Genomic DNA, 27,030 nt, shown 5'->3' on the forward strand with positions numbered 1-27,030 from the left:
ATTCGAATTTAAATTAAGTGAGACAAATTAACCTCCATCTTTTTAAAACAATAACAAAAAAGAAAATATGTTTGCTTTTTTCATATCTATTGGAATTTAAAAGAGGAAAAAAAAGTGAAAAAGTTAACGGCACGCAGTGTTCCTAAGTGGTCGCCCTCCCAAGTACTGACTGCGCTCGACGCTGCTTAACTTCGGTTATCGGACGAGAACCGGTGTATTCAGCGTGATATGGCCGTTGCCGAGAGAGCTAGTTAATAATTTGAATTTAATTAACCTTCATCTTTAGAAAACAATAACAAAAAGAAGATATGTTTGCTTTTTTCATATCTGGTGGAATTTAAAAGAGGAAACAAAAGTGAAAAAGCAAACGGCACGCAGTATTCCCAAGTACTGTATGCGCTCGACGCTGCTTTACTTCGGTGATCGGACGTGAACCGGTGTTTTCAGCGTGATATGGCCGTTGCCGAGAGTGCTAGTTAATAATTCGAATTTAAATTAAGTGAGACAAATTAACCTTCATCATTTTAAAACAATAACAAAAAGAAAACGTGTTTCCTTTTTTCATATCTATTAAAATTTAAAAGAGGAAAAAAAGTGAAAAAGCCAACGGCACGCAGTGTTCCTAAGTGGTCTCCCTCCCAAGTAATGACTGCGCTCGACGCTGCTTAACTTCGGTTATCGGACGAGAATCGGTGTATTCAGCGTGATATGGCCGTTGCCGAGAGTGCTAGTTAATAATTGAATTTAATTAACTTTCATCTTTATAAAACAATAACAAAAAGAAGATATGTTTGCTTTTTTCATATCTGGTGGAATTTGAAAGAGGAAACAAAAGTGAAAAAGCAAACGGCACGCAGTATTCCCAAGTACTGACTGCGTTCGACGCTGCTAACGTCGGCGATCGGACGAGAACCGGTGTTCTCAGCGTGATATGGCCGTTGCCGAGAGTGCTAGATAATAATTCGAATTTAAATTAAGTGAGACAAATTAACCTTCATCTTTTTCAAACAATAACAAAAAGAAAATATGTTTGCTTTTTTCATATCTATTGGAATTTAAAAGAGAAAAAAAAAAGTGGAAAAGCTAACGGCACGCAGTGTTCCTAAGTGGTCGCCCTCCCAAGTACTGACTGCGCTCGACGCTGCTTAACTTCGGTTATCGGACGAGAACCGGTGTATTCAGCGTGATATGCCCGTTGCCGAGAGTGCTAGTTAATAATTCGAATTTAAATTAAGTGAGACAAATTAACCTTCATCATTTTAAAACAATAACAAAAAGAAAACATGTTTGCTTTTTTCATATCTATTAAAATTTAAAAGAGGAAAAAAAAGTGAAAAAGCCAACGGCACGCAGTGTTCCTAAGTGGTCTCCCTCCCAAGTGGTGACTGCGCTCGACGCTGCTTAACTTCGGTTATCTGACGAGAACCGGTGTATTCAGCGTGATATGGCCGTTGCCGAGAGTGCTAGTTAATAATTTGAATTTAATTAACTTTCTTCTCTATAAAACAATAACTAAAAGAAGATTTGTTTGCTTTTTTCATATCTGGTGGAATTTGAAAGAGGAAACAAAAGTGAAAAAAGCAAACGGCACGCAGTATTCCCAAGTACTGACTGCGCTCGACGCTGCTAACGTCGGCGATCGGACGAGATCCGGTGTTCTCAGCGTGATATGGCCGTTGCCGAGAGTGCTAGATAATAATTCGAATTTAAATTAAGTGAGACAAATTAACCTTCATCTTTTTCAAACAATAACAAAAAGAAAATATGTTTGCTTTTTTCATATCTATTGGAATTTAAAAGAGGAAAAAAAAGTGAAAAAGCTAACGGCAAGCAGTGTTCCTAAGTGGTCGCCCTCCCAAGTACTGACTGCGCTCGACGCTGCTTAACTTCGGTTATCGGACGAGAACCGGTGTATTTAGCGTGATATGGCCGTTGCCGAGAGTGCAAGTTAATAATTTGAATTTAATTAACCTTCATCTTTATAAAACAATGACAAAAAGAAGATATGTTTGCTTTTTTCATATCTGGTGGAATTTAAAAGAGGAAACAAAAGTGAAAAAACAAACGGCACGCAGTATTCCCAAGTACTGTATGCGCTCGACGCTGCTTAACTTCGGTGATCGGACGGGATCCGGTGTTTTCAGCGTGATATGGCCGTTGCCGAGAGTGCTAGTTAATAATTCGAATTTAAATTAAGTGAGACAAATTAACCTTCATCATTTTAAAACAATAACAAAAAGAAAACCTGTTGCTTTTTATATATCTATTAAAATTTAAAAGAGGAAAAAAAAGTGAAAAAGCCAACGGCACGCAGTGTTCCTAAGTGGTCTCCCTCCCAAGTAATGACTGCGCTCGACGCTGCTTAACTTCGGTTATCGGACGAGAATCGGTGTATTCAGCGTGATATGGCCGTTGCCGAGAGTGCTAGTTAATAATTTGAATTTAATTAACTTTCATCTTTATAAAACAATAACTAAAAGAAGATTTGTTTGCTTTTTTCATATCTGGTGGAATTTGAAAGAGGAAACTAAAGTGAAAAAAGCAAACGGCACGCAGTATTCCCAAGTACTGACTGCGCTCGACGCTGCTAACGTCGGCGATCGGACGAGAACCGGTGTTCTCAGCGTGATATGGCCGTTGCCGAGAGTGCTAGATAATAATTCGAATTTAAATTAAGTGAGACAAATTAACCTTCATCTTTTTCAAACAATAACAAAAAGAAAATATGTTTGCTTTTTTCATATCTATTGGAATTTAAAAGAGGAAAAAAAAGTGAAAAAGCTAATGGCAAGCAGTGTTCCTAAGTGGTCGCCCTCCCAAGTACTGACTGCGCTCGACGCTGCTTAACTTCGGTTATCGGACGAGAACCGGTGTATTTAGCGTGATATGGCCGTTGCCGAGAGTGCAAGTTAATAATTTGAATTTAATTAACCTTCATCTTTATAAAACAATGACAAAAAGAAGATATGTTTGCTTTTTTCATATCTGGTGGAATTTAAAAGAGGAAACAAAAGTGAAAAAACAAACGGCACGCAGTATTCCCAAGTACTGTATGCGCTCGACGCTGCTTAACTTCGGTGATCGGACGGGATCCGGTGTTTTCAGCGTGATATGGCCGTTGCCGAGAGTGCTAGTTAATAATTCGAATTTAAATTAAGTGAGACAAATTAACCTTCATCATTTTAAAACAATAACAAAAAGAAAACCTGTTGCTTTTTATATATCTATTAAAATTTAAAAGAGGAAAAAAAAGTGAAAAAGCCAACGGCACGCAGTGTTCCTAAGTGGTCTCCCTCCCAAGTAATGACTGCGCTCGACGCTGCTTAACTTCGGTTATCGGACGAGAATCGGTGTATTCAGCGTGATATGGCCGTTGCCGAGAGTGCTAGTTAATAATTTGAATTTAATTAACTTTCATCTTTATAAAACAATAACTAAAAGAAGATTTGTTTGCTTTTTTCATATCTGGTGGAATTTGAAAGAGGAAACTAAAGTGAAAAAAGCAAACGGCACGCAGTATTCCCAAGTACTGACTGCGCTCGACGCTGCTAACGTCGGCGATCGGACGAGAACCGGTGTTCTCAGCGTGATATGGCCGTTGCCGAGAGTGCTAGAAATCACTTTTAATGAGTGTTTTATAGGGAATTAAGCTGAATTCGGTCAAAAATTTCTCCAGAAAAAAATGCATTCAAAAAAGTACCGAAAAAATCGCATGTTTTTCTTCTTCAAGATACAAAATCCGTGACAACGATTTCTTATTGAAAAATTTAATTTTAACAGTTTTTTGATTGAATATCGTTACATTTGCTTGAATTAAAGCAAAAAGTATAAAAATAATGGTTTCAGTGAACATATTTGAAAATAGTGAAGAAATACTCAAAGTAAGCTTCTTTGGCCGTGAAACGTCGATTTTGAAAATGTTATTAAAAATCGAGGTAAATTTTTAATTATTGTTCAATCGAGATGAAATCACTTTCAATGAGTGTTTTATAGGGAATTAAGCTGAATTCGGTCAAACATTTCTCCAGAAAAAAATGCATTCAAAAGTGTACCGAAAAAATCGCATGTTTTTTTTTCAAGATACAAAATCCGTGACGATTTCTTATTTAAAATTGAATTTTAACAGTTTGTTGAATGAATATCGTTACATTTGCTTGAATTAACGGAAAAATTACAAAAATAATGGTTTCAGTGGTTATATTTGAAAACAGTGAACAAATACTCAAAATGTTTTCCTTAGGCCGAGTTACGTCGATTTTGAAAATGTTATTAAAAATCGAGGTAAATTTTTAATTATTGGTCAATCGAGATGAAATCACTTTCAATGAGTGTTTTATAGGGAATTAAGCTGAATTCGGTCAAAAATTTCTCCAGAAAAAAATGCATTCAAAAAAGTACCGAAAAAAATCGCATGTTTTTCTTCTTCAAGATACAAAATCCGTGACAACGATTTCTTATTGAAAAATTGAATTTTAACAGTTTTTTGAATGAATATCGTTACATTTGCTTGAATTAAAGCAAAAAGTATAAAAATAATGGTTTCAGTGAACATATTTGAAAATAGTGAAGAAATACTCAAAATATGCTTCTTTGGCCGTGAAACGTCGATTTTGAAAATGTTATTAAAAATCGAGGTAAATTTTTATTTATTGTTCAATCGAGATGCAATCACTTTTAATGAGTGTTTTATAGGGAATTAAGCTGAATTCGGTCAAAAATTTCTCCAGAAAAAAATGCATTCAAAAAAGTACCGAAAAAATCGCATGTTTTTCTTCTTCAAGATACAAAATCCGTGACAACGATTTCTTATTGAAAAATTTAATTTTAACAGTTTTTTGAATGAATATCGTTACATTTGCTTGAATTAAAGCAAAAAGTATAAAAATAATGGTTTCAGTGAACATATTTGAAAATAGTGAAGAAATACTCAAAGTAAGCTTCTTTGGCCGTGAAACGTCGATTTTGAAAATGTTATTAAAAATCGAGGTAAATTTTTAATTATTGTTCAATCGAGATGAAATCACTTTTAATGAGTGTTTTATAGGGAATTAAGCTGAATTCGGTCAAAAATTTCTCCAGAAAAAAATGCATTCAAAAAAGTACCGAAAAAATCGCATGTTTTTCTTCTTCAAGATACAAAATCCGTGACAACGATTTCTTATTGAAAAATTTAATTTTAACAGTTTTTTGATTGAATATCGTTACATTTGCTTGAATTAAAGCAAAAAGTATAAAAATAATGGTTTCAGTGAACATATTTGAAAATAGTGAAGAAATACTCAAAGTAAGCTTCTTTGGCCGTGAAACGTCGATTTTGAAAATGTTATTAAAAATCGAGGTAAATTTTTAATTATTGTTCAATCGAGATGAAATCACTTTCAATGAGTGTTTTATAGGGAATTAAGCTGAATTCGGTCAAACATTTCTCCAGAAAAAAATGCATTCAAAAGTGTACCGAAAAAATCGCATGTTTTTTTTTCAAGATACAAAATCCGTGACGATTTCTTATTTAAAATTGAATTTTAACAGTTTGTTGAATGAATATCGTTACATTTGCTTGAATTAACGCAAAAATTACAAAAATAATGGTTTCAGTGGTTATATTTGAAAACAGTGAACAAATACTCAAAATGTTTTCCTTAGGCCGAGTTACGTCGATTTTGAAAATGTTATTAAAAATCGAGGTAAATTTTTAATTATTGGTCAATCGAGATGAAATCACTTTCAATGAGTGTTTTATAGGGAATTAAGCTGAATTCGGTCAAAAATTTCTCCAGAAAAAAATGCATTCAAAAAAGTACCGAAAAAAATCGCATGTTTTTCTTCTTCAAGATACAAAATCCGTGACAACGATTTCTTATTGAAAAATTGAATTTTAACAGTTTTTTGAATGAATATCGTTACATTTGCTTGAATTAAAGCAAAAAGTATAAAAATAATGGTTTCAGTGAACATATTTGAAAATAGTGAAGAAATACTCAAAATATGCTTCTTTGGCCGTGAAACGTCGATTTTGAAAATGTTATTAAAAATCGAGGTAAATTTTTATTTATTGTTCAATCGAGATGCAATCACTTTTAATGAGTGTTTTATAGGGAATTAAGCTGAATTCGGTCAAAAATTTCTCCAGAAAAAAATGCATTCAAAAAAGTACCGAAAAAATCGCATGTTTTTCTTCTTCAAGATACAAAATCCGTGACAACGATTTCTTATTGAAAAATTTAATTTTAACAGTTTTTTGATTGAATATCGTTACATTTGCTTGAATTAAAGCAAAAAGTATAAAAATAATGGTTTCAGTGAACATATTTGAAAATAGTGAAGAAATACTCAAAGTAAGCTTCTTTGGCCGTGAAACGTCGATTTTGAAAATGTTATTAAAAATCGAGGTAAATTTTTAATTATTGTTCAATCGAGATGAAATCACTTTCAATGAGTGTTTTATAGGGAATTAAGCTGAATTCGGTCAAACATTTCTCCAGAAAAAAATGCATTCAAAAGTGTACCGAAAAAATCGCATGTTTTTTTTTCAAGATACAAAATCCGTGACGATTTCTTATTTAAAATTGAATTTTAACAGTTTGTTGAATGAATATCGTTACATTTGCTTGAATTAACGCAAAAATTACAAAAATAATGGTTTCAGTGGTTATATTTGAAAACAGTGAACAAATACTCAAAATGTTTTCCTTAGGCCGAGTTACGTCGATTTTGAAAATGTTATTAAAAATCGAGGTAAATTTTTAATTATTGGTCAATCGAGATGAAATCACTTTCAATGAGTGTTTTATAGGGAATTAAGCTGAATTCGGTCAAAAATTTCTCCAGAAAAAAATGCATTCAAAAAAGTACCGAAAAAAATCGCATGTTTTTCTTCTTCAAGATACAAAATCCGTGACAACGATTTCTTATTGAAAAATTGAATTTTAACAGTTTTTTGAATGAATATCGTTACATTTGCTTGAATTAAAGCAAAAAGTATAAAAATAATGGTTTCAGTGAACATATTTGAAAATAGTGAAGAAATACTCAAAATATGCTTCTTTGGCCGTGAAACGTCGATTTTGAAAATGTTATTAAAAATCGAGGTAAATTTTTATTTATTGTTCAATCGAGATGCAATCACTTTTAATGAGTGTTTTATAGGGAATTAAGCTGAATTCGGTCAAAAATTTCTCCAGAAAAAAATGCATTCAAAAAAGTACCGAAAAAATCGCATGTTTTTCTTCTTCAAGATACAAAATCCGTGACAACGATTTCTTATTGAAAAATTTAATTTTAACAGTTTTTTGAATGAATATCGTTACATTTGCTTGAATTAAAGCAAAAAGTATAAAAATAATGGTTTCAGTGAACATATTTGAAAATAGTGAAGAAATACTCAAAGTAAGCTTCTTTGGCCGTGAAACGTCGATTTTGAAAATGTTATTAAAAATCGAGGTAAATTTTTAATTATTGTTCAATCGAGATGAAATCACTTTCAATGAGTGTTTTATAGGGAATTAAGCTGAATTCGGTCAAACATTTCTCCAGAAAAAAATGCATTCAAAAGTGTACCGAAAAAATCGCATGTTTTTTTTTCAAAATACAAAATCCGTGACGATTTCTTATTTAAAATTGAATTTTAACAGTTTGTTGAATGAATATCGTTACATTTGCTTGAATTAACGCAAAAATTACAAAAATAATGGTTTCAGTGGTTATATTTGAAAACAGTGAACAAATACTCAAAATGTTTTCCTTAGGCCGAGTTACGTCGATTTTGAAAATGTTATTAAAAATCGAGGTACATATTTATTTATTTTTCAATCCAGATGAAATCACTTTCAATGAGTGTTTTATAGGGAATTAAGCTGAATTCGGTCAAAAATTTCTCCAGAAAAAAATTCATTCAAAAAAGTACCGAAAAAATCGCAGGTTTTTCTTCTTCAAGACACAAAATCCGTGAATACGATTTCTTACTGAAAATTGAATTTTAACAGTTTTTTGAATGAATATCGTTACATTGCTTGAATTAAAGCAAAAAGTATAAAAATAATGGTTTCAGTGAACATATTTGAAAATAGTGAAGAAATACTCAAAGTATGCTTCTTTGGCCTTGAAACGTCGATTTTGAAAATGTTATTAAAAATCGAGGTAAATTTTTAATTATTGTTCAATCAAGATGAAATCACTTTCAAAGAGTGTTTTATAGGGAATTAAGCTGAATTCGGTCAAAAATTTCTCCCAAAAAAAATGCATTCAAAAGTGTACCGAAAAAATCGCATGTTTTTTTTCTTCAAGATACAATATCCGTGACAACGATTTCTTATTGAAAATTGAATTTTAACAGTTTTTTGAATGAATATCGTTACATTGCTTGAATTAAAGCAAAAAGTATAAAAATAATGGTTTCAGTGGTTATATTTGAAAATAGTGAAGAAATACTCAAAGTATGCTTCTTTGGCCGTGAAACGTCGATTTTGAAAATGTTATTAAAAATCGAGGTAAATTTTTAATTATTGTTCAATCGAGATGAAATCACTTTCAATGAGTGTTTTATAGGGAATTAAGCTGAATTCGGTCAAAAATTTCTCCTGAAAAAAATGCATTCAAAAAAGTACCGAAAAAATCGCATGTTTTTCTTCCTCAAGATACAAAATCCGTGACAACGATTTCTTATTGAAAAATTTAATTTTAACAGTTTTTTGATTGAATATCGTTACATTTGCTTGAATTAAAGCAAAAAGTATAAAAATAATGGTTTCAGTGAACATATTTGAAAATAGTGAAGAAATACTCAAAGTAAGCTTCTTTGGCCGTGAAACGTCGATTTTGAAAATGTTATTAAAAATCGAGGTAAATTTTTAATTATTGTTCAATCGAGATGAAATCACTTTCAATGAGTGTTTTATAGGGAATTAAGCTGAATTCGGTCAAACATTTCTCCAGAAAAAAATGCATTCAAAAGTGTACCGAAAAAATCGCATGTTTTTTTTTTCAAGATACAAAATCCGTGACGATTTCTTATTTAAAATTGAATTTTAACAGTTTGTTGAATGAATATCGTTACATTTGCTTGAATTAACGCAAAAATTACAAAAATAATGGTTTCAGTGGTTATATTTGAAAACAGTGAACAAATACTCAAAATGTTTTCCTTAGGCCGAGTTACGTCGATTTTGAAAATGTTATTAAAAATCGAGGTAAATTTTTAATTATTGGTCAATCGAGATGAAATCACTTTCAATGAGTGTTTTATAGGGAATTAAGCTGAATTCGGTCAAAAATTTCTCCAGAAAAAAATGCATTCAAAAAAGTACCGAAAAAAATCGCAAGTTTTTCTTCTTCAAGATACAAAATCCGTGACAACGATTTCTTATTGAAAAATTGAATTTTAACAGTTTTTTGAATGAATATCGTTACATTTGCTTGAATTAAAGCAAAAAGTATAAAAATAATGGTTTCAGTGAACATATTTGAAAATAGTGAAGAAATACTCAAAATATGCTTCTTTGGCCGTGAAACGTCGATTTTGAAAATGTTATTAAAAATCGAGGTAAATTTTTATTTATTGTTCAATCGAGATGCAATCACTTTTAATGAGTGTTTTATAGGGAATTAAGCTGAATTCGGTCAAAAATTTCTCCAGATAAAAATGCATTCAAAAAAGTACCGAAAAAATCGCATGTTTTTCTTCTTCAAGATACAAAATCCGTGACAACGATTTCTTATTGAAAAATTTAATTTTAACAGTTTTTTGATTGAATATCGTTACATTTGCTTGAATTAAAGCAAAAAGTATAAAAATAATGGTTTCAGTGAACATATTTGAAAATAGTGAAGAAATACTCAAAGTAAGCTTCTTTGGCCGTGAAACGTCGATTTTGAAAATGTTATTAAAAATCGAGGTAAATTTTTAATTATTGTTCAATCGAGATGAAATCACTTTCAATGAGTGTTTTATAGGGAATTAAGCTGAATTCGGTCAAATATTTCTCCAGAAAAAAATGCATTCAAAAGTGTACCGAAAAAATCGCATGTTTTTTTTTTCAAAATACAAAATCCGTGACGATTTCTTATTTAAAATTGAATTTTAACAGTTTGTTGAATGAATATCGTTACATTTGCTTGAATTAACGCAAAAATTACAAAAATAATGGTTTCAGTGGTTATATTTGAAAACAGTGAACAAATACTCAAAATGTTTTCCTTAGGCCGAGTTACGTCGATTTTGAAAATGTTATTAAAAATCGAGGTACATATTTATTTATTTTTCAATCCAGATGAAATCACTTTCAATGAGTGTTTTATAGGGAATTAAGCTGAATTCGGTCAAAAATTTCTCCAGAAAAAAATTCATTCAAAAAAGTACCGAAAAAATCGCAGGTTTTTCTTCTTCAAGACACAAAATCCGTGAATACGATTTCTTACTGAAAATTGAATTTTAACAGTTTTTTGAATGAATATCGTTACATTGCTTGAATTAAAGCAAAAAGTATAAAAATAATGGTTTCAGTGAACATATTTGAAAATAGTGAAGAAATACTCAAAGTATGCTTCTTTGGCCGTGAAACGTCGATTTTGAAAATGTTATTAAAAATCGAGGTAAATTTTTAATTATTGTTCAATCAAGATGAAATCACTTTCAAAGAGTGTTTTATAGGGAATTAAGCTGAATTCGGTCAAAAATTTCTCCCAAAAAAAATGCATTCAAAAGTGTACCGAAAAAATCGCATGTTTTTTTTCTTCAAGATACAATATCCGTGACAACGATTTCTTATTGAAAATTGAATTTTAACAGTTTTTTGAATGAATATCGTTACATTGCTTGAATTAAAGCAAAAAGTATAAAAATAATGGTTTCAGTGGTTATATTTGAAAACAGTGAACAAATACTCAAAGTGTTTTTCTTAGGCCGAGTTACGTCGATTTTGAAAATGTTATTAAAAATCGAGGTACATTTTTATTTATTGTTCAATCGAGATGAAATCACTTTCAATGAGTGTTTTATAGGGAATTAAGCTGAATTCGGTCAAAAATTTCTCCAGAAAAAAATTCATTCAAAAAAGTACCGAAAAAATCGCATGTTTTTCTTCTTCAAGATACAAAATCCGTGACAACGATTTCTTATTGAAAATTGAATTTTAACAGTTTTTTGAATGAATATCGTTACATTGCTTGAATTAAAGCAAAAAGTATAAAAATAATGGTTTCAGTGGTTATATTTGAAAATAGTGAAGAAATACTCAAAGTATGCTTCTTTGGCCGTGAAACGTCGATTTTGAAAATGTTATTAAAAATCGAGGTAAATTTTTAATTATTGTTCAATCGAGATGAAATCACTTTCAATGAGTGTTTTATAGGGAATTAAGCTGAATTCGGTCAAAAATTTCTCCTGAAAAAAATGCATTCAAAAAAGTACCGAAAAAATCGCATGTTTTTCTTCCTCAAGATACAAAATCCGTGACAACGATTTCTTATTGAAAAATTTAATTTTAACAGTTTTTTGATTGAATATCGTTACATTTGCTTGAATTAAAGCAAAAAGTATAAAAATAATGGTTTCAGTGAACATATTTGAAAATAGTGAAGAAATACTCAAAGTAAGCTTCTTTGGCCGTGAAACGTCGATTTTGAAAATGTTATTAAAAATCGAGGTAAATTTTTAATTATTGTTCAATCGAGATGAAATCACTTTCAATGAGTGTTTTATAGGGAATTAAGCTGAATTCGGTCAAACATTTCTCCAGAAAAAAATGCATTCAAAAGTGTACCGAAAAAATCGCATGTTTTTTTTTTCAAGATACAAAATCCGTGACGATTTCTTATTTAAAATTGAATTTTAACAGTTTGTTGAATGAATATCGTTACATTTGCTTGAATTAACGCAAAAATTACAAAAATAATGGTTTCAGTGGTTATATTTGAAAACAGTGAACAAATACTCAAAATGTTTTCCTTAGGCCGAGTTACGTCGATTTTGAAAATGTTATTAAAAATCGAGGTAAATTTTTAATTATTGGTCAATCGAGATGAAATCACTTTCAATGAGTGTTTTATAGGGAATTAAGCTGAATTCGGTCAAAAATTTCTCCAGAAAAAAATGCATTCAAAAAAGTACCGAAAAAAATCGCAAGTTTTTCTTCTTCAAGATACAAAATCCGTGACAACGATTTCTTATTGAAAAATTGAATTTTAACAGTTTTTTGAATGAATATCGTTACATTTGCTTGAATTAAAGCAAAAAGTATAAAAATAATGGTTTCAGTGAACATATTTGAAAATAGTGAAGAAATACTCAAAATATGCTTCTTTGGCCGTGAAACGTCGATTTTGAAAATGTTATTAAAAATCGAGGTAAATTTTTATTTATTGTTCAATCGAGATGCAATCACTTTTAATGAGTGTTTTATAGGGAATTAAGCTGAATTCGGTCAAAAATTTCTCCAGAAAAAAATGCATTCAAAAAAGTACCGAAAAAATCGCATGTTTTTCTTCTTCAAGATACAAAATCCGTGACAACGATTTCTTATTGAAAAATTTAATTTTAACAGTTTTTTGATTGAATATCGTTACATTTGCTTGAATTAAAGCAAAAAGTATAAAAATAATGGTTTCAGTGAACATATTTGAAAATAGTGAAGAAATACTCAAAGTAAGCTTCTTTGGCCGTGAAACGTCGATTTTGAAAATGTTATTAAAAATCGAGGTAAATTTTTAATTATTGTTCAATCGAGATGAAATCACTTTCAATGAGTGTTTTATAGGGAATTAAGCTGAATTCGGTCAAATATTTCTCCAGAAAAAAATGCATTCAAAAGTGTACCGAAAAAATCGCATGTTTTTTTTTTCAAAATACAAAATCCGTGACGATTTCTTATTTAAAATTGAATTTTAACAGTTTGTTGAATGAATATCGTTACATTTGCTTGAATTAACGCAAAAATTACAAAAATAATGGTTTCAGTGGTTATATTTGAAAACAGTGAACAAATACTCAAAATGTTTTCCTTAGGCCGAGTTACGTCGATTTTGAAAATGTTATTAAAAATCGAGGTACATATTTATTTATTTTTCAATCCAGATGAAATCACTTTCAATGAGTGTTTTATAGGGAATTAAGCTGAATTCGGTCAAAAATTTCTCCAGAAAAAAATTCATTCAAAAAAGTACCGAAAAAATCGCAGGTTTTTCTTCTTCAAGACACAAAATCCGTGAATACGATTTCTTACTGAAAATTGAATTTTAACAGTTTTTTGAATGAATATCGTTACATTGCTTGAATTAAAGCAAAAAGTATAAAAATAATGGTTTCAGTGAACATATTTGAAAATAGTGAAGAAATACTCAAAGTATGCTTCTTTGGCCGTGAAACGTCGATTTTGAAAATGTTATTAAAAATCGAGGTAAATTTTTAATTATTGTTCAATCAAGATGAAATCACTTTCAAAGAGTGTTTTATAGGGAATTAAGCTGAATTCGGTCAAAAATTTCTCCCAAAAAAAATGCATTCAAAAGTGTACCGAAAAAATCGCATGTTTTTTTTCTTCAAGATACAATATCCGTGACAACGATTTCTTATTGAAAATTGAATTTTAACAGTTTTTTGAATGAATATCGTTACATTGCTTGAATTAAAGCAAAAAGTATAAAAATAATGGTTTCAGTGGTTATATTTGAAAACAGTGAACAAATACTCAAAGTGTTTTTCTTAGGCCGAGTTACGTCGATTTTGAAAATGTTATTAAAAATCGAGGTACATTTTTATTTATTGTTCAATCGAGATGAAATCACTTTCAATGAGTGTTTTATAGGGAATTAAGCTGAATTCGGTCAAAAATTTCTCCAGAAAAAAATTCATTCAAAAAAGTACCGAAAAAATCGCATGTTTTTCTTCTTCAAGATACAAAATCCGTGACAACGATTTCTTATTGAAAAATTGAATTTTAACAGTTTTTTGAATGAATATCGTTACATTTGCTTGAATTAAAGCAAAAAGTATAAAAATAATGGTTTCAGTGAATATATTTGTAAATAGTGAACAAATACTCAAAATGTTTTTCTTAGGCCGAGTTACGTCGATTGTAAAAATGTTATTAAAAATCGAGGTACATTTTTATTTATTGTTCAATCGAGATGAAATCACTTTTATTGAGTGTTTTATAGGGAATTAAGCTGAATTCGGTCAAAAATTTCTCCAGAAAAAAATGCATTCAAAAAAGTACCGAAAAAATCGCATGTTTTTCTTCTTCAAGGTACAAAGTCCGTGACAACGATTTCTTATTGAAAAATTTAATTTTAACAGTTTTTTGATTGAATATCGTTACATTTGCTTGAATTAAAGCAAAAAGTATAAAAATAATGCTTTCAGTGAACATATTTGAAAATAGTGAAGAAATACTCAAAGTATGCTTCTTTGGCCGTGAAACGTCGATTTTGAAAATGTTATTAAAATTCGAGGTAAATTTTTAATTATTGTTCAATCGAGATGAAATCACTTTCAATGAGTGTTTTATAGGGAATTAAGCTGAATTCGGTCAAAAATTTCTCCAGAAAAAAATTCATTCAAAAAAGTACCGAAAAAATCGCAGGTTTTTCTTCTTCAAGACACAAAATCCGTGACAACGATTTCTTATTGAAAAATTGAATTTTAACAGTTTTTTGAATGAATATCGTTACATTTGCTTGAATTAAAGCAAAAAGTATAAAAATAATGGTTTCAGTGGCTATTTTTGAAAATAGTGAAGAAATACTCAAAATATGCTTCTTTGGCCGTGAAACGTCGATTTTGAAAATGTTATTAAAAATCGAGGTACATTTTTATTTATTGTTCAATCGAGATGAAATCACTTTTAATGAGTGTTTTATAGGGAATTAAGCTGAATTCGGTCAAAAATTTCTCCAGAAAAAAATGCATTCAAAAAAGTACCGAAAAAATCGCAGGTTTTTCTTCTTCAAGACACAAAATCCGTGACAACGATTTCTTATTGAAAAATTGAATTTTAACAGTTTTTTGAATGAATATCGTTACATTTGCTTGAATTAAAGCAAAAAGTATAAAAATAATGGTTTCAGTGAACATATTTGAAAATAGTGAAGAAATACTCAAAGTATGCTTCTTTGGCCGTGAAACGTCGATTTTGAAAATGTTATTAAAAATCGAGGTAAATTTTTAATTATTGTTCAATCAAGATGAAATCACTTTCAAAGAGTGTTTTATAGGGAATTAAGCTGAATTCGGTCAAACATTTCTCCAAAAAAAAAATGCATTCAAAAGTGTACCGAAAAAATCGCATGTTTTTTTTCTTCAAGATACAATATCCGTGACAACGATTTCTTATTGAAAATTGAATTTTAACAGTTTTTTGAATGAATATCGTTACATTGCTTGAATTAAAGCAAAAAGTATAAAAATAATGGTTTCAGTGGTTATATTTGAAAATAGTGAAGAAATACTCAAAATATGCTTCTTTGGCCGTGAAACGTCGATTTTGAAAATGTTATTAAAAATCGAGGTACATTTTTATTTATTGTTCAATCGAGATGAAATCACTTTTAATGAGTGTTTTATAGGGAATTAAGCTGAATTCGGTCAAAAATTTCTCCTGAAAAAAATGCATTCAAAAAAGTACCGAAAAAATCGCATGTTTTTCTTCTTCAAGATACAAAATCCGTGACAACGATTTCTTATTGAAAAATTTAATTTTAACAGTTTTTTGATTGAATATCGTTACATTTGCTTGAATTAAAGCAAAAAGTATAAAAATAATGGTTTCAGTGAACATATTTGAAAATAGTGAAGAAATACTCAAAGTATGCTTCTTTGGCCGTGAAACGTCGATTTTGAAAATGTTATTAAAAATCGAGGTAAATTTTTAATTATTGTTCAATCGAGATGAAATCACTTTCAATGAGTGTTTTATAGGGAATTAAGCTGAATTCGGTCAAAAATTTCTCCAGAAAAAAATTCATTCAAAAAAGTACCGAAAAAATCGCAGGTTTTTCTTCTTCAAGACACAAAATCCGTGACAACGATTTCTTATTGAAAATTGAATTTTAACAGTTTTTTGAATGAATATCGTTACATTTGCTTGAATTAAAGCAAAAAGTATAAAAATAATGGTTTCAGTGGCTATTTTTGAAAATAGTGAAGAAATACTCAAAATATGCTTCTTTGGCCGTGAAACGTCGATTTTGAAAATGTTATTAAAAATCGAGGTACATTTTTATTTATTGTTCAATCGAGATGAAATCACTTTTAATGAGTGTTTTATAGGGAATTAAGCTGAATTCGGTCAAAAATTTCTCCAGAAAAAAATGCATTCAAAAAAGTACCGAAAAAATCGCATGTTTTTCTTCTTCAAGATACAAAATCCGTGACAACGATTTCTTATTGAAAAATTTAATTTTAACAGTTTTTTTGATTGAATATCGTTACATTTGCTTGAATTAAAGCAAAAAGTATAAAAATAATGGTTTCAGTGGCTATTTTTGAAAATAGTGAAGAAATACTCAAAGTAAGCTTCTTTGGCCGTGAAACGTCGATTTTGAAAATGTTATTAAAAATCGAGGTAAATTTTTAATTATTGTTCAATCGAGATGAAATCACTTTCAATGAGTGTTTTATAGGGAATTAAGCTGAATTCGGTCAAACATTTCTCCAGAAAAAAATGCATTCAAAAGTGTACCGAAAAAATCGCATGTTTTTTTTCTTCAAGACACAAAATCCGTGACAACGATTTCTTATTTAAAATTGACTTTTAACAGTTTGTTGAATGAATATCGTTACATTTGCTTGAATTAACGCAAAAATTACAAAAATAATGGTTTCAGTGGTTATATTTGAAAACAGTGAACAAATACTCAAAATGTTTTCCTTAGGCCGAGTTACGTCGATTTTGAAAATGTTATTAAAAATCGAGGTACATTTTTATTTATTGTTCAATCGAGATGAAATCACTTTCAATGAGTGTTTTATAGGGAATTAAGCTGAATTCGGTCAAAAATTTCTCCAGAAAAAAATTCATTCAAAAAAGTACCGAAAAAATCGCAGGTTTTTCTTCTTCAAGACACAAAATCCGTGAATACGATTTCTTACTGAAAATTGAATTTTAACAGTTTTTTGAATGAATATCGTTACATTGCTTGAATTAAAGCAAAAAGTATAAAAATAATGGTTTCAGTGAACATATTTGAAAATAGTGAAGAAATACTCAAAGTATGCTTCTTTGGCCGTGAAACGTCGATTTTGAAAATGTTATTAAAAATCGAGGTAAATTTTTAATTATTGTTCAATCAAGATGAAATCACTTTCAAAGAGTGTTTTATAGGGAATTAAGCTGAATTCGGTCAAACATTTCTCCAAAAAAAAAATGCATTCAAAAGTGTACCGAAAAAATCGCATGTTTTTTTTCTTCAAGATACAATATCCGTGACAACGATTTCTTATTGAAAATTGAATTTTAACAGTTTTTTGAATGAATATCGTTACATTGCTTGAATTAAAGCAAAAAGTATAAAAATAATGGTTTCAGTGGTTATATTTGAAAATAGTGAAGAAATACTCAAAATATGCTTCTTTGGCCGTGAAACGTCGATTTTGAAAATGTTATTAAAAATCGAGGTACATTTTTATTTATTGTTCAATCGAGATGAAATCACTTTTAATGAGTGTTTTATAGGGAATTAAGCTGAATTCGGTCAAAAATTTCTCCTGAAAAAAATGCATTCAAAAAAGTACCGAAAAAATCGCATGTTTTTCTTCTTCAAGATACAAAATCCGTGACAACGATTTCTTATTGAAAAATTTAATTTTAACAGTTTTTTGATTGAATATCGTTACATTTGCTTGAATTAAAGCAAAAAGTATAAAAATAATGGTTTCAGTGAACATATTTGAAAATAGTGAAGAAATACTCAAAGTATGCTTCTTTGGCCGTGAAACGTCGATTTTGAAAATGTTATTAAAAATCGAGGTAAATTTTTAATTATTGTTCAATCGAGATGAAATCACTTTCAATGAGTGTTTTATAGGGAATTAAGCTGAATTCGGTCAAAAATTTCTCCAGAAAAAAATTCATTCAAAAAAGTACCGAAAAAATCGCAGGTTTTTCTTCTTCAAGACACAAAATCCGTGAATACGATTTCTTATTGAAAATTGAATTTTAACAGTTTTTTGAATGAATATCGTTACATTGCTTGAATTAAAGCAAAAAGTATAAAAATAATGGTTTCAATGAATATATTTGAAAATAGTGAAGAAATACTCAAAGTATGCTTCTTTGGCCGTGAAACGTCGATTTTGAAAATGTTATTAAAAATCGAGGTACATTTTTATTTATTGTTCAATCGAGATGAAATCACTTTCAATGAGTGTTTTATAGGGAATTAAGCTGAATTCGGTCAAACATTTCTCCCGAAAAAAATGCATTCAAAAGTGTACCGAAAAAATCGCATGTTTTTTTTCTTCAAGATACAAAATCCGTGACAACGATTTCTTATTTAAAATTGAATTTTAAGAGTTTGTTGAATGAATATCGTTACATTTGCTTGAATTAACGCAAAAATCACAAAAATAATGGTTTCAGTGGTTATATTTGAAAACAGTGAACAAATACTCAAAATGTTTTTCTTAGGCCGAGTTACGTCGATTTTGAAAATGTTATTAAAAATCGAGGTACATTTTTATTTATTGTTCAATCGAGATGAAATCACTTTCAATGAGTGTTTTATAGGGAATTAAGCTGAATTCGGTCAAAAATTTCTCCAGAAAAAAATGCATTCAAAAAAGTACCGAAAAAATCGCATGTTTTTCTTCTTCAAGATACAAAATCCGTGACAACGATTTCTTATTGAAAAATTGAATTTTAACAGTTTTTTGAATGAATATCGTTACATTTGCTTGAATTAAAGCAAAAAGTATAAAAATAATGGTTTCAGTGGCTATTTTTGAAAATAGTGAAGAAATACTCAAAATATGCTTCTTTGGCCGTGAAACGTCGATTTTGAAAATGTTATTAAAAATCGAGGTACATTTTTATTTATTGTTCAATCGAGATGAAATCACTTTTAATGAGTGTTTTATAGGGAATTAAGCTGAATTCGGTCAAAAATTTCTCCAGAAAAAAATGCATTCAAAAAAGTACCGAAAAAATCGCATGTTTTTCTTCTTCAAGATACAAAATCCGTGACAACGATTTCTTATTGAAAAATTTAATTTTAACAGTTTTTTTGATTGAATATCGTTACATTTGCTTGAATTAAAGCAAAAAGTATAAAAATAATGGTTTCAGTGGCTATTTTTGAAAATAGTGAAGAAATACTCAAAGTAAGCTTCTTTGGCCGTGAAACGTCGATTTTGAAAATGTTATTAAAAATCGAGGTAAATTTTTAATTATTGTTCAATCGAGATGAAATCACTTTCAATGAGTGTTTTATAGGGAATTAAGCTGAATTCGGTCAAACATTTCTCCAGAAAAAAATGCATTCAAAAGTGTACCGAAAAAATCGCATGTTTTTTTTCTTCAAGACACAAAATCCGTGACAACGATTTCTTATTTAAAATTGACTTTTAACAGTTTGTTGAATGAATATCGTTACATTTGCTTGAATTAACGCAAAAATTACAAAAATAATGGTTTCAGTGGTTATATTTGAAAACAGTGAACAAATACTCAAAATGTTTTCCTTAGGCCGAGTTACGTCGATTTTGAAAATGTTATTAAAAATCGAGGTACATTTTTATTTATTGTTCAATCGAGATGAAATCACTTTCAATGAGTGTTTTATAGGGAATTAAGCTGAATTCGGTCAAAAATTTCTCCAGAAAAAAATTCATTCAAAAAAGTACCGAAAAAATCGCAGGTTTTTCTTCTTCAAGACACAAAATCCGTGAATACGATTTCTTACTGAAAATTGAATTTTAACAGTTTTTTGAATGAATATCGTTACATTGCTTGAATTAAAGCAAAAAGTATAAAAATAATGGTTTCAGTGAACATATTTGAAAATAGTGAAGAAATACTCAAAGTATGCTTCTTTGGCCGTGAAACGTCGATTTTGAAAATGTTATTAAAAATCGAGGTAAATTTTTAATTATTGTTCAATCAAGATGAAATCACTTTCAAAGAGTGTTTTATAGGGAATTAAGCTGAATTCGGTCAAACATTTCTCCAAAAAAAAAATGCATTCAAAAGTGTACCGAAAAAATCGCATGTTTTTTTTCTTCAAGATACAATATCCGTGACAACGATTTCTTATTGAAAATTGAATTTTAACAGTTTTTTGAATGAATATCGTTACATTGCTTGAATTAAAGCAAAAAGTATAAAAATAATGGTTTCAGTGGTTATATTTGAAAATAGTGAAGAAATACTCAAAATATGCTTCTTTGGCCGTGAAACGTCGATTTTGAAAATGTTATTAAAAATCGAGGTACATTTTTATTTATTGTTCAATCGAGATGAAATCACTTTTAATGAGTGTTTTATAGGGAATTAAGCTGAATTCGGTCAAAAATTTCTCCTGAAAAAAATGCATTCAAAAAAGTACCGAAAAAATCGCATGTTTTTCTTCTTCAAGATACAAAATCCGTGACAACGATTTCTTATTGAAAAATTTAATTTTAACAGTTTTTTGATTGAATATCGTTACATTTGCTTGAATTAAAGCAAAAAGTATAAAAATAATGGTTTCAGTGAACATATTTGAAAATAGTGAAGAAATACTCAAAGTATGCTTCTTTGGCCGTGAAACGTCGATTTTGAAAATGTTATTAAAAATCGAGGTAAATTTTTAATTATTGTTCAATCGAGATGAAATCACTTTCAATGAGTGTTTTATAGGGAATTAAGCTGAATTCGGTCAAAAATTTCTCCAGAAAAAAATTCATTCAAAAAAGTACCGAAAAAATCGCAGGTTTTTCTTCTTCAAGACACAAAATCCGTGAATACGATTTCTTATTGAAAATTGAATTTTAACAGTTTTTTGAATGAATATCGTTACATTGCTTGAATTAAAGCAAAAAGTATAAAAATAATGGTTTCAATGAATATATTTGAAAATAGTGAAGAAATACTCAAAGTATGCTTCTTTGGCCGTGAAACGTCGATTTTGAAAATGTTATTAAAAATCGAGGTACATTTTTATTTATTGTTCAATCGAGATGAAATCACTTTCAATGAGTGTTTTATAGGGAATTAAGCTGAATTCGGTCAAACATTTCTCCCGAAAAAAATGCATTCAAAAGTGTACCGAAAAAATCGCATGTTTTTTTTCTTCAAGATACAAAATCCGTGACAACGATTTCTTATTTAAAATTGAATTTTAAGAGTTTGTTGAATGAATATCGTTACATTTGCTTGAATTAACGCAAAAATCACAAAAATAATGGTTTCAGTGGTTATATTTGAAAACAGTGAACAAATACTCAAAATGTTTTTCTTAGGCCGAGTTACGTCGATTTTGAAAATGTTATTAAAAATCGAGGTACATTTTTATTTATTGTTCAATCGAGATGAAATCACTTTCAATGAGTGTTTTATAGGGAATTAAGCTGAATTCGGTCAAAAATTTCTCCAGAAAAAAATGCATTCAAAAAAGTACCGAAAAAATCGCATGTTTTTCTTCTTCAAGATACAAAATCCGTGACAACGATTTCTTATTGAAAAATTGAATTTTAACAGTTTTTTGAATGAATATCGTTACATTTGCTTGAATTAAAGCAAAAAGTATAAAAATAATGGTTTCAGTGAATATATTTGTAAATAGTGAACAAATACTCAAAATGTTTTTCTTAGGCCGAGTTACGTCGATTGTGAAAATGTTATTAAAAATCGAGGTACATTTTTATTTATTGTTCAATCGAGATGAAATCACTTTTATTGAGTGTTTTATAGGGAATTAAGCTGAATTCGGTCAAAAATTTCTCCAGAAAAAAATGCATTCAAAAAAGTACCGAAAAAATCGCATGTTTTTTTTCTTCAAGATACAAAATCCGTGACAACGATTTCTTATTGAAAAATTTAATTTTAACAGTTTTTTGATTGAATATCGTTACATTTGCTTGAATTAAAGCAAAAAGTATAAAAATAATGCTTTCAGTGAACATATTTGAAAATAGTGAAGAAATACTCAAAGTATGCTTCTTTGGCCGTGAAACGTCGATTTTGAAAATGTTATTAAAAATCGAGGTAAATTTTTAATTATTGTTCAATCGAGATGAAATCACTTTCAATGAGTGTTTTATAGGGAATTAAGCTGAATTCGGTCAAACATTTCTCCCGAAAAAAATGCATTCAAAAGTGTACCGAAAAAATCGCATGTTTTTTTCCTTCAAGATACAAAATCCGTGACAACGATTTCTTATTTAAAATTGAATTTTAAGAGTTTGTTGAATGAATATCGTTACAGTTGCTTGAATTAACGCAAAAATTACAAAAATAATGGTTTCAGTGGTTATATTTGAAAACAGTGAACAAATACTCAAAATGTTTTTCTTAGGCCGAGTTACGTCGATTTTGAAAATGTTATTAAAAATCGAGGTACATTTTTATTTATTGTTCGATCGAAATGAAATCACTTTTAATGAGTGTTTTATTGGGAATTAAGCTGAATTCGGTCAAAAATTTCTCCTGAAAAAAATGCATTCAAAAAAGTACCGAAAAAATCGCATGTTTTTCTTCTTCAAGATACAAAATCCGTGACAACGATTTCTTATTGAAAAATTTAATTTTAACAGTTTTTTGATTGAATATCGTTACATTTGCTCGAATTAAAGCAAAAAGTATAAAAATAATGGTTTCAGTGAACATATTTGAAAATAGTGAAGAAATACTCAAAGTAAGCTTCTTTGGCCGTGAAACGTCGATTTTGAAAATGTTATTAAAAATCGAGGTAAATTTTTAATTATTGTTCAATCGAGATGAAATCACTTTCAATGAGTGTTTTATAGGGAATTAAGCTGAATTCGGTCAAACATTTCTCCCGAAAAAAATGCATTCAAAAGTGTACCGAAAAAATCGCATGTTTTTTTTCTTCAAGATACAAAATCCGTGACAACGATTTCTTATTTAAAATTGAATTTTAACAGTTTGTTGAATGAATATCGTTACATTTGCTTGAATTAACGCAAAAATCACAAAAATAATGGTTTCAGTGGTTATATTTGAAAACAGTGAACAAATACTCAAAATGTTTTTCTTAGGCCGAGTTACGTCGATTTTGAAAATGTTATTAAAAATCGAGGTACATTTTTATTTATTGTTCAATCGAGATGAAATCACTTTCAATGAGTGTTTTATAGGGAATTAAGCTGAATTCGGTCAAAAATTTCTCCAGAAAAAAATGCATTCAAAAAAGTACCGAAAAAATCGCATGTTTTTCTTCTTCAAGATACAAAATCCGTGACAACGATTTCTTATTGAAAAATTGAATTTTAACAGTTTTTTGAATGAATATCGTTACATTTGCTTGAATTAAAGCAAAAAGTATAAAAATAATGGTTTCAGTGAATATATTTGTAAATAGTGAACAAATACTCAAAATGTTTTTCTTAGGCCGAGTTACGTCGATTGTGAAAATGTTATTAAAAATCGAGGTACACTTTTATTTATTGTTCAATCGAGATGAAATCACTTTTATTGAGTGTTTTATAGGGAATTAAGCTGAATTCGGTCAAAAATTTCTCCAGAAAAAAATGCATTCAAAAAAGTACCGAAAAAATCGCATGTTTTTTTTCTTCAAGATACAAAATCCGTGACAACGATTTCTTATTTAAAATTGAATTTTAACAGTTTGTTGAATGAATATCGTTACATTTGCTTGAATTAAAGCAAAAAGTATAAAAATAATGGTTTCAGTGGTTATTTTTGAAAATAGTGAAGAAATACTCAAAATATGCTTCTTTGGCCGTGAAACGTCGATTTTTGAAAATGTTATTAAAAATCGAGGTACATTTTTATTTATTGTTCAATCGAGATGAAATCACTTTTAATGAGTGTTTTATAGGGAATTAAGCTGAATTCGGTCAAAAATTTCTCCAGAAAAAAATTCATTCAAAAAAGTACCGAAAAAGTCGCAGGTTTTTCTTCTTCAAGACACAAAATCCGTGAATACGATTTCTTACTGAAAATTGAATTTTAACAGCTTTTTGAATGAATATCGTTACATTGCTTGAATTAAAGCAAAAAGTATAAAAATAATGGTTTCAGTGAACATATTTGAAAATAGTGAAGAAATACTCAAAGTATGCTTCTTTGGCCGTGAAACGTCGATTTTGAAAATGTTATTAAAAATCGAGGTAAATTTTTAATTATTGTTCAATCAAGATGAAATAACTTTCAAAGAGTGTTTTATAGGGAATTAAGCTGAATTCGGTCAAAAATTTCTCCTGAAAAAATGCATTCAAAAAAGTACCGAAAAAATCGCATGTTTTTCTTCTTCAAGATACAAAATCCGTGACAACGATTTCTTATTGAAAAATTTAATTTTAACAGTTTTTTGATTGAATATCGTTACATTTGCTTGAATTAAAGCAAAAAGTATAAAAATAATGCTTTCAGTGAACATATTTGAAAATAGTGAAGAAATACTCAAAGTATGCTTCTTTGGCCGTGAAACGTCGATTTTGAAAATGTTATTAAAAATCGAGGTAAATTTTTAATTATTGTTCAATCGAGATGAAATCACTTTCAATGAGTGTTTTATAGGGAATTAAGCTGAATTCGGTCAAACATTTCTCCCAAAAAAAATGCATTCAAAAGTGTACCGAAAAAATCGCATGTTTTTTTCCTTCAAGATACAAAATCCGTGACAACGATTTCTTATTTAAAATTGAATTTTAACAGTTTGTTGAATGAATATCGTTACATTTGCTTGAATTAACGCAAAAATCACAAAAATAATGGTTTCAGTGGTTATATTTGAAAACAGTGAACAAATACTCAAAATGTTTTTCTTAGGCCGAGTTACGTCGATTTTGAAAATGTTATTAAAAATCGAGGTACATTTTTATTTATTGTTCAATCGAGATGAAATCACTTTCAATGAGTGTTTTATAGGGAATTAAGCTGAATTCGGTCAAAAATTTCTCCAGAAAAAAATGCATTCAAAAAAGTACCGAAAAAATCGCATGTTTTTCTTCTTCAAGATACAAAATCCGTGACAACGATTTCTTATTGAAAAATTGAATTTTAACAGTTTTTTGAATGAATATCGTTACATTTGCTTGAATTAAAGCAAAAAGTATAAAAATAATGGTTTCAGTGAATATATTTGTAAATAGTGAACAAATACTCAAAATGTTTTTCTTAGGCCGAGTTACGTCGATTGTGAAAATGTTATTAAAAATCGAGGTACACTTTTATTTATTGTTCAATCGAGATGAAATCACTTTTATTGAGTGTTTTATAGGGAATTAAGCTGAATTCGGTCAAAAATTTCTCCAGAAAAAAATGCATTCAAAAAAGTACCGAAAAAATCGCATGTTTTTTTTCTTCAAGATACAAAATCCGTGACAACGATTTCTTATTTAAAATTGAATTTTAACAGTTTGTTGAATGAATATCGTTACATTTGCTTGAATTAAAGCAAAAAGTATAAAAATAATGGTTTCAGTGGTTATTTTTGAAAATAGTGAAGAAATACTCAAAATATGCTTCTTTGGCCGTGAAACGTCGATTTTTGAAAATGTTATTAAAAATCGAGGTACATTTTTATTTATTGTTCAATCGAGATGAAATCACTTTTAATGAGTGTTTTATAGGGAATTAAGCTGAATTCGGTCAAAAATTTCTCCTGAAAAAAATTCATTCAAAAAAGTACCGAAAAAGTCGCAGGTTTTTCTTCTTCAAGACACAAAATCCGTGAATACGATTTCTTACTGAAAATTGAATTTTAACAGCTTTTTGAATGAATATCGTTACATTGCTTGAATTAAAGCAAAAAGTATAAAAATAATGGTTTCAGTGAACATATTTGAAAATAGTGAAGAAATACTCAAAGTATGCTTCTTTGGCCGTGAAACGTCGATTTTGAAAATGTTATTAAAAATCGAGGTAAATTTTTAATTATTGTTCAATCAAGATGAAATAACTTTCAAAGAGTGTTTTATAGGGAATTAAGCTGAATTCGGTCAAAAATTTCTCCTGAAAAAATGCATTCAAAAAAGTACCGAAAAAATCGCATGTTTTTCTTCTTCAAGATACAAAATCCGTGACAACGATTTCTTATTGAAAAATTTAATTTTAACAGTTTTTTGATTGAATATCGTTACATTTGCTTGAATTAAAGCAAAAAGTATAAAAATAATGCTTTCAGTGAACATATTTGAAAATAGTGAAGAAATACTCAAAGTATGCTTCTTTGGCCGTGAAACGTCGATTTTGAAAATGTTATTAAAAATCGAGGTAAATTTTTAATTATTGTTCAATCGAGATGAAATCACTTTCAATGAGTGTTTTATAGGGAATTAAGCTGAATTCGGTCAAACATTTCTCCCAAAAAAAATGCATTCAAAAGTGTACCGAAAAAATCGCATGTTTTTTTCCTTCAAGATACAAAATCCGTGACAACGATTTCTTATTTAAAATTGAATTTTAAGAGTTTGTTGAATGAATATCGTTACATTTGCTTGAATTAACGCAAAAATTACAAAAATAATGGTTTCAGTGGTTATATTTGAAAACAGTGAACAAATACTCAAAATGTTTTTCTTAGGCCGAGTTACGTCGATTTTGAAAATGTTATTAAAAATCGAGGTACATTTTTATTTATTGTTCGATCGAGATGAAATCACTTTTAATGAGTGTTTTATTGGGAATTAAGCTGAATTCGGTCAAAAATTTCTCCTGAAAAAAATGCATTCAAAAAAGTACCGAAAAAATCGCATGTTTTTCTTCTTCAAGATACAAAATCCGTGACAACGATTTCTTATTGAAAAATTTAATTTTAACAGTTTTTTGATTGAATATCGTTACATTTGCTTGAATTAAAGCAAAAAGTATAAAAATAATGGTTTCAGTGAACATATTTGAAAATAGTGAAGAAATA

The 27,030-nt window shown here is 29.1% G+C and overlaps 8 pseudogenes; all 8 read right to left on the reverse strand.

Moving 5' to 3' along the window:
• Nucleotides 1-121: 121 nt before the first annotated feature.
• Nucleotides 122-240, reverse strand: LOC149650396 (5S ribosomal RNA; annotated as a pseudogene).
• Nucleotides 241-601: 361 nt separating this feature from the next.
• LOC149650397 (5S ribosomal RNA) lies at nucleotides 602-720 on the reverse strand (annotated as a pseudogene).
• A 361-nt stretch (nucleotides 721-1,081) lies between these two features.
• LOC149650398 (5S ribosomal RNA) lies at nucleotides 1,082-1,200 on the reverse strand (annotated as a pseudogene).
• Nucleotides 1,201-1,337: 137 nt separating this feature from the next.
• LOC149650399 (5S ribosomal RNA) lies at nucleotides 1,338-1,456 on the reverse strand (annotated as a pseudogene).
• Nucleotides 1,457-1,818: 362 nt separating this feature from the next.
• LOC149650400 (5S ribosomal RNA) lies at nucleotides 1,819-1,937 on the reverse strand (annotated as a pseudogene).
• A 361-nt stretch (nucleotides 1,938-2,298) lies between these two features.
• On the reverse strand, nucleotides 2,299-2,417 carry LOC149650401 (5S ribosomal RNA; annotated as a pseudogene).
• Nucleotides 2,418-2,779: 362 nt separating this feature from the next.
• Nucleotides 2,780-2,898, reverse strand: LOC149650402 (5S ribosomal RNA; annotated as a pseudogene).
• Nucleotides 2,899-3,259: 361 nt separating this feature from the next.
• LOC149650403 (5S ribosomal RNA) lies at nucleotides 3,260-3,378 on the reverse strand (annotated as a pseudogene).
• Between the last annotated feature and the right edge of the window lie 23,652 nt (nucleotides 3,379-27,030).

Source organism: Phalangium opilio, unplaced genomic scaffold (genome assembly GCF_054372755.1).
Source record: "Phalangium opilio isolate 3A_F unplaced genomic scaffold, DU_Popi_V2 ptg000087l_1, whole genome shotgun sequence".
Taxonomy (NCBI): domain Eukaryota; kingdom Metazoa; phylum Arthropoda; class Arachnida; order Opiliones; family Phalangiidae; genus Phalangium; species Phalangium opilio.